The sequence below is a fragment of the Ochotona princeps genome, chromosome 2 (genome assembly GCF_030435755.1).
Source record: "Ochotona princeps isolate mOchPri1 chromosome 2, mOchPri1.hap1, whole genome shotgun sequence".
NCBI classification, from domain to species: Eukaryota; Metazoa; Chordata; class Mammalia; order Lagomorpha; family Ochotonidae; genus Ochotona; species Ochotona princeps.
Genome location: NC_080833.1, coordinates 125901032 through 125913860, shown reverse-complemented (window position 1 = coordinate 125913860; position 12829 = coordinate 125901032). Strand labels below are relative to the sequence as shown.

At 58.8% G+C, this 12829-nt stretch overlaps 1 pseudogene; it reads right to left on the bottom strand.

Moving 5' to 3' along the window:
• Positions 1-7577: 7577 nt before the first annotated feature.
• Positions 7578-12466, bottom strand: LOC131479530 (SH2 domain-containing protein 5-like; annotated as a pseudogene).
• Positions 12467-12829: the final 363 nt, after the last annotated feature.

Genomic DNA, 12829 nt, shown 5'->3' with positions numbered 1-12829 from the left:
GTCAGTGCTCAGCAGGGGTCCAGGGCAGGGTCAAGGTGGACGGTGAGGCTCCCCCCACTAGACTGGGGCCCTTCCTGGGCCTCCTGCACAACAGCCCTGGCTGCAGTAGGGACTAGGAGAGCTCAGAGAGTTGAAGCCTGAGGCTCCCCTACCTGCTAATGCACACAGCCCAGCCCTTGCCGTGCTCACCATCTGGGGAGTGAACCAGTGCATGGAAGATCTCTTTGTTTCTTTCACTCTGCCTTTCAAATAAATCAAATAAATCTTAAAAAAAAAAAAAAAAAAAAAAAAAAAGCAAGCAAGCATTTGGGCTCTACCCTGCCAGGGGTGTGCTGGGAAGGAGAGGGAGGAACTGACCCTGTGGAGGGTGACAAGCCTGCTGGGGGATATGGCCCAGGGCATTCATGTCCCATCTGCACTTTTGGCCCTGTGCCCATGGCCAGGTCTGCCCCAGTGTGCCCATCTGTAATAAGGACAGAGAACACCTGCTGTTGGGCCTACCATACTGAGTCACACTGCAGCAGCACCCGAGAGCAGGCACACAGGGCGCTTGCTCAGTGTCCCCCTGGACTGTGGGGGCAGGACAAGCACCACTGACACCTGTAGCAGGCAGTGTGGCTGCAAGTAATGATAGGCACTGCACAAAGAGAGGTGGCCAAGAGGGAAAGGGGGTGGGGAGGGGAGGCAAGAACTCGACAAAGTCTCCCAGGGGCATCAGGAACCAAAAGGGAGGTATCGGTTCCCACAGGGCTGCAGGTACAAGACTCACAGCAGGTCACAGGGGAGCTGAGCACGGATGGAGAGGTGCGAACTGAGAGCAGGTGTGGGAAGGATGGAGAGGGGACAAGGCTGCCCAGGAAAATGGGGGCGAACCAGCCCATCTCCTGGACTTTCTTTACTTAGCCAGCATCTGTCTACCCACCATACACACAGCACGTGAGGTCACACGTTCTAGAATTTACCATGGAACAGAGTGTTGGAATGTGGACCTGGAGGGCTGCTGCCATGCCCCAGGGCCCTGTATGACACCCCAGGCCCATCAGGTGGACAGAATGGGGTGTGGCCATCCCAAGGAGACTAAGGTCACCGTTCCCAGCTGTCCACAGGATGGGTAAGCATGCACTCTTACCCGCAGAAGCTGGGACTCGGGAGTGGACAGCTGCAGGGCAGGAGCAGGAGACCACCAGTCCACAAGCACACTTCTAAAGCCCTGTGGCCAGAGCAGGTGCACTGGAAGCTCAGGAGCCTCATCCCAGGAAACTCGTGTGGCCCTGACACTTAGCTGGAGGACTGTGGCCTCACCCACATACGGGGAGGGATCCTAGTGGCACTGCCAGGCTGCCCCACCCACTCAAGCAGCTCCCAGCCCCCACTAGGGGACACCCATGTTACTAAGAAACTGAACTTCCAATTAATTTAGATTTTAAAGCCTAAGCACTATAAAATAGCCTTCCAGGAGCCACAGTTTCACTGCTGTGTTAATGTATTCAATTCAGCTGAAGGGGGTTAGACATCAGACAAGTTCCCCTCCATTGCTTCGCTCCCCAGAGGGCCACAACAGCCAGGATCCAGAAACTTAACAAAGGATGGCTGGCACCTGTTCCTTCCAGAATGCACGTCGGCAGACAGTGGAACAGGAAGGAGTGCCAATACCGGGCATGGTGACCCCAAGCAGCACCCTCACTACTACACCAAACGCCCACCTGCAATTCAACTGCTGGGACATTAGCATAAAACATACACTGGATTTTACATAGTATGAACAAAGGATGTAAGAGATTTCACTAACATTATGCAATGAAGATAATACCCATTTACATCTTAGGGAAGCAATATGTTGTTAATATGAGCTGGAATAGTCGAATCTGTTTCCTTTCACTTCACAAAATGTGGCTCACTTGGTATTCGTACAGGAAGACTTGGCTCGAGAGCTGTGCCAGGCAGCACAGCAGCTGCTAGCCACAAGGGTTTAGTTAAATTTGATCTTTCAGCTTAGAAACAGATAGGAAATGGTCAGCGGGGATGCACTTAGAACTCACTGGGTGGGACACAAAGATTAGTCACTCCTCACTGGGGTATTGAAGATTTCTCTGCACACCCCTCCTAAAACTGTTCACCTAAACTGTTGACATATGTCTTGTTAGAGTTATGGAGTTAGACTACCCGAAAAACAGCCAGGTTCAGCAAAATCATGCTTCAACGCTATGAACTGCTAAATACTAAAATTAAAACAGCGCGAGACAGCTGAATAGTAATCTATACCTATTTTAAGGTTATAGCACCCGGCTGTATATAAACTAATAATTGAAATGTCAATGTAAAAAAAAAAAAAAAAAAAAAAAAAAAAAAAGAAATGTCAATGTAGAAGTGACAGGATGTGGTTCAGAACTTGCATTCTTTTTTTTTCTCTTTTAACATATTGGTTACTCAATACCATGTCAACTAATTCCATAACATTATAAATTGTTACTGATGTAATGTCGGGGCTTTTAATTGAATGGGATGATACTCTGCCAGCTCTACCTTCAGACCAGAGATGGTCTCCCCAAGAAACCATTGAACTTATCTGGACAGCAAGATGCTGGACTTTGCACTTGGTAGATACTTGCAAAGAAAGAATCTCAACTGAATTTGAACTGTGGTAATGCAACAAGGTGGAGGAATCCACCATGGGGGGGGGCACTCAGTGACTATAAAACTGTGTCACATAATGCAATGTAATCAATAAAACATAAATTAATTAATTTTAAAAACTTGATCTTTCAGAAACCAAAACTTCTAGTTAAATTAGCATTCAGAGGGCCATCATCACAGCACAGTGCATTAAACCGCTGCCTGCAATGTCAGTGCAAGTGCCAGCTGCTCCACTTCCTATCCAGCTCCCTGCTAGCTTGGCCTGGGAAGGCAGCAGCAGACGGCCCAAGCACCTGCACCCCTCCCACCCATGTAGGAGACGTGGGTAGATCTCCAGGATGCTGGCTTCAGCCTGGCTCAGTCCCGGCAGTTGGGGCTATTTGGGGCATTGAATCAGAGAATGGAGAAAATCTTCTCTGCCCACCCTCCCCCAACTTCCCTCTCTCCTTCCTTCTCTGTCCCTCTGCCTTTCAAATAAACACATTAAAAAGAACAATTAACATACAGCCCCCGGGTGACACTCAGTGGCATCTCACTTGCACCATGTAGTTCATGGCTATCACAGGACAGTGCAGCCACGGAGCACGACCACTGTCACAGAAGGTCCCTCAGCTCAGCTCCAGATCTCCATGGAGACAGCGTCTCTCCCACCAGCTGGCCTCACAGACCTCCATGGGACAAGTACATCCATGGAGCAGGTCCGCATGTCAGACCTAGCATTCCTCCACAGCCCTGAAGTTAAGGGCCAAACAGTTTCCGGGAGATCAAGGGTTAACCAACTCTTTAACTCGGGGCTGTCCTGGGACTGGGCTCCTTGAGCTGACCAGGTGGTGATGGGGTGTGGTGGGGAGATGGATCAGCTGGAAGGAGGGTCCTGGGTGGGCAGCTTCCAGTTGAGGTGACATATCACCCAGTGACAAGGTCAGGAAGGGAGCCTCTATCTGAAGGAGGGGAGGAGCACGGAGGACCCAGAGGGAGTGTCCTGGGCAGAGGTTGTCCAGGCTGTCACAGGACCCCGGAGCCACCAAGACTGCCAGCCCGGCCTGCCCAGTACCACTGCTCCTAGGCTGTAAGTGCTTGCTGGCTGCCCTGCTAACAGGAGGCAGCCGGACGGGGCAGGGAATGTTGGCGCCAGGCTCAGTACCAGCCCTAATTCCTTCCATATTTCTTCAGTCTTCAGGGTCCCCAGCTCTTTTGAAGACTAAACCCGCCCGGCTCCAGCCTGATTCCACGCAGAGGACCGCTCTGGGAACTGGCTGACTCCACTCAGCCTTCAGCTCACAGCCTCTGTGACACCTCTCCCAGGAAGTCCTCCTGCTCCTCCCATCCACACCTCTCCCCACCTAGATCCAGGCTTGGGAGCATCCCCGTGTTGCCAGTCCCCAGGGTTTCCCCTGCCAACTCATCACCCTGGATCTCAACTGTTAGCTTGCTGCTGTTCCTCATTAACTTGCTAAGAACAGAGACGCTGCCCCTTGCCCAGGAGCTGCAGGAGGGAACTGAAGGGCTGTCCTGTCTGCCTCCCTCTATGGGCTGGGGCTCCCTGGGCCCCCACAAATGGCTGGCCCAGGGCCATGCTCCAGGCCAAGGAGGGGACCCAAGTTCCCACAAGGCAGAAGGGGCTGCTTTGGGAAGCCTGAGCACCTGTGGAGCAGATGTGCTGGGGAGAGCTGGTCCTCACTTTGGTGGCCTTTGAGAACCCAATAGGGAACAACAACTGGGTCAGGTGAGCCCCTGGGGCCCTTCCAGTTGGAGAGTGGAGTTGGGCCAAGGCACAACCTTGCTAAGTCTCAAAGCCTGGAGGAAGCTGGCCCTCATGCCTGGGGCATCATCTCTGGCTGGGGGAGCTTCAGACCATATCAGCTCATTCCAGGCTTGGACTGACTCCTGGCACAAGAGATGGGGAGCCAAGGGAACTGCTGCAGGCAACACCAGCATTCCATGTCAGAGCGCTGGTCCCGACCCAGCCCTGGCTACTCCACTGGAGCAAACCATCTCTCCTACCCTCTCTCTTTCAAATACCTGAGCCAGTGTTTAACAGAGGACAGGGTAGGAAGCAGGTTAGCTCCAGTCAAGCTCACTGGGAGAGCCTGGCCACGCTGTCCCCAGGAGTGAGACACCAGGGTCCTTGCAGCAAGAGGCAGAGCCCCTGTTCACAGCCTTGGGGCTGCCCCCGAGCTAGGGCCGGGGCCTCCAGGAGCCAGCTGCACTCACACTACAGTCTGAGGTGGAGAGTGGCAAAGGTGAGGCTGGCCAAGGGCAGGAGGAGGGACACAGGAGGCTGGACACGGAGCATATGGGTCTTTCATGGATCCCACGAGGCAGGGGTACCCTTGGGCGGAGTTCTCAGTCTGCAGGAACAGGAAGGGGCATTGGGCATGGCGGAGCCCAGGACGCCATCTCCTGTCTGCACACAAGTTGGTTGCTGTCCATCTGTGCCCAGCTGCCAGCCCCTCGCCCACCCCGAGCGCCTGGGGGCAGGGCCGTCCCTAGGCGCACCTCCACCAGCGGGTAGGTGATCTCCTTGTAGATCTGCTCGGTGACGTGGTCCGTGTGGCAGGCGCTGTCGAAGGTGAACTGCTTGAGGGGCTCCTCGGCGGCGCCCGGGTTCTGGATGAAGCAATGGCCGCGCAGGTTCATGGGCCGGCAGCGCATGACCACCTTCACCTCCTCCGCGGCCATGGTTGGCTGGCGCCCGCGGGGGGCAGGGGCTTGTGGCGGGGACGGGGCCGCGGCGGGAGGAGGGGGCGCTTGGGACACTCCCAGGGTCCCAGCTGGCACCACCGCCGCCTCCTCCGGAGCCCGGGCTCGCCCGTGCCTGGGCCTGGGCCCCAGCGGGGAAAGGGGGTGCGGGGACGGGGGGAGATCCGAGCTGCTGGCGCCACCACAGGACCAGAGCCCCGGAGTCACTGGCTCGTGCGCGCCAGCACACATCGCCAAGGCGTTCGCGGTTGCCTGGCAACGGCCGTGGCGTCACAGGAGGATGCAGCGCAAAGGCCATGTGTTCTCTGCGACCTGAGCCCCCCACCCGCAGTCCGTCGTTGCCTGGAATGGTCCAGGTCCAGCACCTGACTCCAGGATGCCCCGCCACCAAGGGACCCGCAGACTGGACTCCAATTCCTTTTCCAGACGCTGATAGTGCCCGCTGTCCTTTACCCACAGCTCAGCTCTGGTGTGCATCAGTCAGTGTGGGGCAGCCCAGAGCCCGGGCCCTCCTTCCCCAGATGTCACCTCGTTTTTCCTAAACCTCATCACTTTTCAAAGCTTTAGGAGTCAAACCCTTTGGGCAGGCAGAGGCAGTCTGGCCCATCCCTAAGGGCTGGCCAGGGGAGCCGCTGGACGATACCCCTGCAACCCGCAGCCCAGCAAAGGAGACTGTCCCTGGAAGCCAACATCCTCCAAAGCGGTTAGCGGCACAGACCCAGTACACCTACCTGGACCCGCAGAGGGAGGCTCGCACTCCCACTCCGGGAGAGGGGCCACAGGCACCCTGGGACCAAGTTGAAACACCAAGGCTGAGGATGAGGGCCGCCCAGGAGGAAGGGGAGGCCCCAGCGGCCACCCGGGCTGTGCCAAGGCCCTGTGGCATGTTACAGGAGCAGAGAGCAAGCTCCAGTAGCCAGCGCTCAAGGCACCAAGCATTGTTCCTACAGCACCTTCCCCTGAAGGTATGAAGGAGTTGGACCTGGCTGATCACACCCCCTACCCAATTCCTTCCAGAGATCCTGAGCCCATTCAGCACCAAGTGGCTGGACAGAGGCCCCACCTTTCAAAGGAGCCTGTATCGGAAGAGGGGAGGAAATGCACTTTATTTGTGTCCACACAGCTAGGCTGCCCACATCATGTAGGCTGGAAACACACACACACACACACACACACACACACACACACACACACAGCTGTGCTCTGATGTTAGGACACTGAGAAGTCAGCACCTGTGGGCCAAAACTCTTGCCCTAGGTGTAACTTCTAACCAATAAAAGCTGTCAGGAGGGCATCTGGGCACCTGGCCCCAGACCTTGCCAGCATGCAGCCAGTCCCATTCCTCCCACGGGGGTGCTTGGGCCAACTCCAAGGTTTCATGGACTGTCTTCCCAGGCACAGGAAAGCGCAAAACCCTCTCCCTGCTAAAGGCATGTGAGACTGCGGAAGGAGTGAGGGAGGGAGGGAGGGGAGGGGGACAGGGTGTCCTCCACTGCCCATGCCCAGGGAGGGGAGCAGTTGCAGTTGAGATGCTGGGAGAGAGGCCCAGTTGCCCACTCCCATTTGACACAGATCAGGATGGCCTGTCCCAACAGAGGACACCCCAGTGGACAGCTCCCTTTTGTTACTAGATTGGTGAGACAGTGACAAGGCCACTGACCAGGACTGCCCTGAGCGGAGCGGGAGTGGTGGCTGTCTCTGCCACCGAAGGGTGACACACCTGCTGCTTGCTAGCGTGGTGGGGCCTCTGCCTCGGGAACCAAGTATTCCATAACTTCACCAGCACACCCGTGCTGGCCTGCCAAGTTCACTCAAAGCAGAAAGGGGGGTAACCTAGATTTGTCAGTTGTCAGCAGGACCACTACCTAGACCCATCTCCTTCACCTCATGGGGCCGGCCTGGTGAGCTGTGCTGAGTCCTGACAGCTGTGCCAGCCACAAATCATAGGCATGGGTCGGCCTATGCCTCTCCAACAGCAGGGTGAGCTGGGAAGGGAGGCCTTGGTCAGGAACATTCTGGATTCTGGAAACCCCAGTCAGGGAGGGCCCCCCACCCACCCTGGCAAGCTCCTAAGCCAGGAGTCAAGCAGGACGCCGGAGGCAACAAGATGACAAAGCCCCTAGGGCTGGGTGCTGCGTTCCGCCCCCTCACAGAAGCATGTCAGCAGGACACAGACCACGGGCTGGGAAGTGACAGAAGACCCACGCAAGGGACACAACAACCACAGGACCCGCTGGCCAGTGTAGATGAGAAGGGCAGAAGGCTGCGGAGGTTGCAGCCCAAATGAGGAGCAGCCCTGGACCCCGCAGCCTCCTAGCCCAGGCCCTGCAGTTCTGCCTCCGACTTGGCATGGCTGAGGGGCCGGAGAGTCCGAGGTGGCCTGCCCTCATGGCCAAGTCCTGTTCCTCATAGGTGGGGTTCAGGTGGCCCATGTCCAGGGGGCAGAAGAGTCTGCGCTCGGCTCCTGAGTGGCTCTCCACCAGGGCCTCCAGGCTGGGGAAGTCAGCCGGCAGGTGCTGGCAAAGGAAGGGGTTTCAGCATGGGGGTACCTTCCTGTGGCTTGCACCCAGCGCAGCACCCTAGGGCTCAGGCGGCATGTGCTATTGGGCAGGGCCAGAAACCACTTCCTCTTGCCCTCACTACCTGTCCAGAAAAGCCCCGACATTCCAGTCTGACCCTGGCTGACACCCAAAGGGAGACTCTGGTTGTGCGGGCTTAGGCAAGGTCATGCCCCTCTGTGTGGGTTCTCCGCTTGGCTACCCACCGGCTAGGGTATGGGGAAGCAGGATTTCTAAGAGTCAACATCCCAGCAGAAATGTGAAGTGTCACTCAGCCCAGCTCTATGCAGGGTGCCCTCTGGGAGCACCCTCTAGATTGGGGACCCTCAGTGACCACAAAGCCTTCAACTTTTCCTCCAAGAGCGCTTTGCTCAGGCCTGGACCAATAAGGAAGGATCGGGAGCAGGGTAAGGGAGGCAAGATAAGGGGCAGGGCCAGCTTGCGCTGTGATGAGGGTTAGGCCACCAATGGGGCAGAGCCAGGCCCCTCCTGCACTTACCTCCAGGCAGTAGCGGCCCACACGGTTGCGGAAGACCTGGTAGGGCACCACGCCGTACTGTGTTAGCACCGACAGGCACCACTGGCCACTGGTGCCTGGCTCTGGCCACAGCAGGAAGGCTCCAAGCACGTCTCTCCACAGCAGGGCCAGGGCACTGGGCCTGGGGGATGGAGGGCGGGAGAGGCTGTGGGCAGGACCCCTAGTTTGGGGTAGCCTTGGGCAGTCTCCCTGAGCAATAGACGGGTCCTGGGCTTGGAGTGGCACTGGGGTTAACTGTCCTTTGCTGCTAGCCTCAGGACCCCAGCAGAAGGAGGGAGCCATGAAGAGGGCCAGCAGCGGGCCATGTTCCCGGGATCCGTCATTGGAGCTCCCCACAGCCCTGCCACCAAGGAGGTCTCATTATCTCATTTCACATTTAAGAAGACTCAGGGGGCCCAAGGTCTGCGGGGCTGGGGAGCTTTGTCCGTGCACAGAGATGGGGCTGGTAAGAGCACCAGGGTGGGGAGTCCGTCCCCTCACCCTATCCCCACAACAGAACTAAGCATCAGACTAGGCCAAACCCCATGCCCCTCCCCCAAACCTGGAGATGCCTGAGAAGGCCCAGATGTTCTCCGTCAGGCTGCCCTCGCTTTCCACCAGGCACAAGGAGCCTCCAGGACCCTGGGGCCATGCCTCCCATGCGGCAGGAACTGTGGAGATACCATTCAGGGTCAGAGGAATTAGGGTCTCCCCCTTCCTGCGCTAAGCCCACCCTCCATGAAGGCCCCAGAATCCCAGATGGGTCTCCTCCCAGAGCCTCCCTGCCCTGCCTCACAGGCACACCCCGCTGTGCAGCGGCACCTGTGCAAGCCCCAGGCACTCAGACTGGGTACACAGGCACAGGTACTTCCACATTTGCACAGAGGCACCTGTCTTGAGGTGCAGCCACTGCCCTGCAGCACAACCCTTGCTGGCCATGCCCTGCGATGGGCACCAGTGCGCTGGGGCAACTCACAGGCCTCACGTGCCGACAGCTGCAGCTGAGCCTCATGTGTGCAGGCCCAGTAGGCCCCACAGAGGATCACCTTGCTACGGATAGCCTTCTTGTGGATCAGCGTTGGGGAGCAGTAGGGATTCCCCAGGCGGCCGTGGCGGGTGCCCCCTCGGCCCTCCAAATCTGACAGCTCCTTCTAGGACAAGCAGGGAGAGGCTGTGGGAAGGCAGACTCGGCCCCAGCTACCCGGGTGCAGCCCCCAACCCTCCCCCAGTTCTCTGCCCTCCTCCTGCCCGCCCCTGGCTAGGGGCACTGCATACCCCACTGCCCACCGGCCCTCTGCTGGCAGCTGCCAGAAGGAGATTAAGGTATGGACGTTCTGTGACAGCTGATCCCGGCCGAAGGGTTCCCACACTAGGGCCGGTGGGCCCACTGCGGGCTTTCGGGGCTCATCCCCTGTGGGGGCCTGTCAGGGCTCAGGTCATGCCCTCTCTTCAGGGTGCTGCAGGAGATAGGTGAGCTCGAAGAAGCGGCAGAGTAACAGGTGCAGGATGTGGATGTAGGACAGGCAGAAGCAGCTCCCATTGGACGGGGCACTCGGTTATCACCACGGTTGTGCACAGCCTCTCAACCAGGAGTGCTGTCTCACTCAGCCCCGGGAACCTCACCACCAGGCTCCCACCCCAGCCTCCCTCACTCAGCAGGAACAGAGGCGGCTGCCCTGGGGATCCTGCCTTCACCCTGGAGAGGGCGCCAAGAGTTCAGGCCCTGGGTTCCAAGCCTGGCCCCATTCCTCAGGAACAGCTGGGTGACCATGGCCTTCTCTATGATCCTTTGAGGAGTTCATGAAGCGGCCCAGCAGAGGCCCCAGACTTGTGTGCCGACTGCAAGACATGCCACACACTGGAAGACTAAGCACCAGCTCGCGGGCAGGGGCCAGCCTGGATCCAGCATGGAGCTGCACGCACACGGCAGCAGTGAGCAACAGCCTCAGCTTCTGCCTGCCGACCCCGGGGTCCTGGGGCTCTGCAGCTGTCTCGCCTAGAGCTTCTCAGATGGCCCTGTCCCCACCACCCCAGTGGAGCACACGCAGCCCAGCCTGGTCCGGCCTCTGCTCTCCAAGAACTCAGGCAACCATCATTAGGGGCAAATGGATAGAGGGATGGGGATGGGGAGGGCGCCGCAGGAGCCTCAGGAACATGGAGGCTGAGCCTCAAGGGCAGACAGTGTAGAGACAGGACAGAGGCCACGGCACAAGCAGAGGCCTGGTGCTGGCTGCACTCCTCGAAGCCAAGCACAGGCTCTGGCCTGCAGGCCGCCAGGGACCACTGAGGCCACGGACCTGCTCTCCAGAGCCTCCAAGGTGACATGTGGACAGGGGCACTGTGCCTGCAGGCAGCCATGCCCGAAAGGCCACCTGATGCCTGGCCCATCCCCTTCTCCATCCTTAGCATGACCTCCCCACCTGCCGGCCTTATGGCCCAGGCACCTATCCTGGCTGCCTGCCCACGAAGAGCTGGCAGAACAGCTTGCTGGCCGGGCTCCGTGGGTTCTGGGCGATGAAGGCAAACTGGCAGTCAGCTGGGCACCAGGTGGAGTAGAGGATGTGCCTCAGGGCGTGCGCCATCAGAAGCACCTGCGGGTTGGGGGGCAGGGGTGCTCATGGCCTCCATCAACCAGTTCCAGCCACCTGGATCTTGCTCGGGGCCATGGCCTTGGGATGTGCCAGCCTGTGGGTGGGGTTGTGACCCAAGGGCAGAACTTGCACGGACCACTGGGTCAGAGACAGACAGTGGCGCAGGCCCGGGCTTGCAGCCTGGTCTCTGAGGCACATGCCAAGGGTTCAAGTCCTAGCCCTGCCATACCTCCTCCACATGCCTTGGCGTGACATGGCTCAAGTGTGGAGACACTAGTCCCTCTCAAACAGGTGGTGGGTGACACCTCATGCCGGCAGCTCAGTGCTTGAAGGCAGAGCCCCATGACGTGCCTGGACCTTAGGTGATGGAGGCCCTCAGTCACGGGGAGCACAGCACAGTGTGACCCATGGTCAGAGTCCATTCTGTACCAGGAGAAAGAGTGGGCCGTCTCCAGCCCCTGGGTGCCAGGAGGAGGAGTGGGCATCTCCGGCCCCAGGCTCAGCAGGGCTGGGGGAGCACCTCCCTGTACCCACCCCCATGTGCACCCCAGGAGGCAGAGCTTGAGGACAGCCCCAGGGTAGATGCCCCTCCCAGAGCCCCTGAAGCTCCTACCTCACACTCCCCACTGTAGATCTTGAGTCCCTGGAGCCTGAACTTGAGGATGACAGCCCGGCGGTGGGGACAGTCCTGGGTGGAGAGTTGGCAGGAGTTAGCATCACCTGCCCAGCCCAGCCTCGGGGTGTCGTGAACCCGCTCTGCCACCCCCAGGGGCCAGGGGAGAGTGGGTGGCTCCTCGCTGACCATCCCCATCAGGGCCACACTGAGAATCTCCCGTGGTCTCCCAGCTGCGGGATCCCGCACAGCCCCGAGGGAGGGGCTCCCGGGCCAAAGGAGCTATATTCCCAGGGGACAGCTGGCCTCGGAAGGGGCTCATCCTCCCACCAGTCGTGGCCCCCACTGGGGGCACCCCCAGCGCCTCCACCTTCAGTAGCCACAGTTGTTGCTGCACCAGCCACACACTCTCCTGGGTGTCCAGGTCGTCCACTGGGAAGGAGCCCACGTACTGCTCAGTGGTGGCGTGGCAGGGAGCAAGGAAGGTGGCAGGGGTCAGACGCAAGCCCCTGGCCACCCTTCTCCAATTCTCCCCGACCCAGAGATACTCTCTGCTCAGTCAGGCAAGCTATGGGCTCTGCCATGTCCCTGTGGATCCCCTCCCTCACCTGTACACACACACACACACACACACACACACACACGCATCCCACTCCAAAGCCACTGAGGGGAGACTCGGAAGTAGTTCCTTGACCCTTAGCCTCCCCTACCCAGACAGGGCCACCCACATGCCAGGGCACCCAGGCTGGGCAGTCCCACCCATCTGGGCAAACTTGATGATGCACCTGGGTTGGTACAGGGCAGGCCCACAGTCAGAGGCCCTCCGGCCCCCTGCCTCCACCCTCTGCATGGCCTTGGGATGCCCAGCTTCAAGATGCCCATGAATGAAGGCTGTAGGGGGCGAGGGAGGGAAGGGGAGGAGTGTGGGTTCCAGGCAGGCAAGCCGCGCAGCTCCTGCTGAGGCCCCCAGGAGCTCCTCTGCTCCTTCCCAGTCCTTTGTCCACTCATCCAACAATACCCCAGGCCACAGGCGCTGGGGACACAGACTAGCAGGCAGTGATCGCTCTATTTCACATCACGATGAGGAGAAAGACACCAAATTACACACCTCGTGATATGACAGGCTGCGCCGTGCCCGGCCCTGCCAGGAGCAGAGCGAGGACGGGCCAATTGCTCACTTTGTTCAGCAACTCCAACCTGCACAGAGCTCAGA